Source organism: Dryobates pubescens, chromosome 3, assembly GCF_014839835.1.
Source record: "Dryobates pubescens isolate bDryPub1 chromosome 3, bDryPub1.pri, whole genome shotgun sequence".
Lineage (NCBI taxonomy): Eukaryota > Metazoa > Chordata > Aves > Piciformes > Picidae > Dryobates > Dryobates pubescens.
Genome location: NC_071614.1, coordinates 22695238 through 22696474, shown reverse-complemented (window position 1 = coordinate 22696474; position 1237 = coordinate 22695238).

Genomic DNA, 1237 nt, shown 5'->3' with positions numbered 1-1237 from the left:
AGCTCTGTTACTCACCTTAGTGGTTACTCTCTTCACCCTGGAGGTCCAGGAAGTTGTGTTTGTTCCCCTCTATAAAAGCATTTCCAGAGTATTTTGTCTGCACTTTGTGATAGTGCACAAGCCCTGTGCAACCTCCAAGCGCCTTTCCCCCACCACTGCTCCTTCATCTCAAGGTTGCTCTGACCTTGACTCCTGGACCCTGGAGTTGATGCTCTCCCAGGAGCAGGATTGGGGTGTCCATGTCTCTGACCTGATGTGTTGGCTTTGTATCTGTTGAGGTTTTGGTAGTGGGGGAGGAGGCTACAGGGTGGCTCCTGTGAAAGCTTCTGTGGTGCCCAGTGACAGTGTGCCCTTGTGGCCAAGAAGGCCAATGGTCTCCTGGGGTGCATCAAGAAGAGTGCGACCAGCAGGGCAAGGGAGGCTCTCCTCCCCCTCTATTCTACCCTAATGAGGCCACATCTGGAGTCCTGTGTCCAGTTCTGGGCTCTCCAGTTCAAGAGAGACAGGGGACTACTGGAGAGAGTCCAGAGGAAGCTTTGAAGATGCTGAGGGGGCCTGGAGCATCTCTCTGAGAAGGAAAGGCTGAGAGACCTGGGGCTGTTTAGCCTGGAGAAGAGCAGCCTGGAGGGGATCTTTTCAATGCTGACCAATGTGTAAAGGGCAAAGGTCAAGAGGATGGGGCCAAATACTTTTAGTGGTACCCAGAGTCAGGGACAATGGGGAGAAACTTCTTTCCTGTGAGGGTGCTGAAGCACTGGAAGAAGCTGCCCAGAAAGATTGTGGAGTTTCTTTCTCTTGAGAGATTCCAAACCCTTCTGGGTGCAACCCTGGGCAACCTGCTGTGGGTGAGCCTGCTTCAGCAGTGGTCTCTTTCAACCCCCACCATGCTGGGATTCTGGGACTCTATGGTCTCCTACTGGTTTTGGTGGCATGTGGCAGCTGTGGTCCTGGGAGGGGCCACGCATGGTTTCCCTTACAGCATCATTATGCAGTCTTGGGTGGACCTCTCAGGCAGCCTCTTCTTCCCATGATCTGCCTGCAGGCCTCTGCAGGGAAAGATCTTGTGCTTCAGGACTCAGATGGCACCAGCTCCAGGCTGTGCCACAGCTGCTGGTCTCATGCCCAGCCCTGACTCACGCAGTGGTGCTGACCAGGGGCACCGAGCCTCAGCCCTGATCCCCGGGTCTGGTCACCTCAGTTAGAAAGATCAGGCTCAGATAAGGTCTGCTCTAAAAGA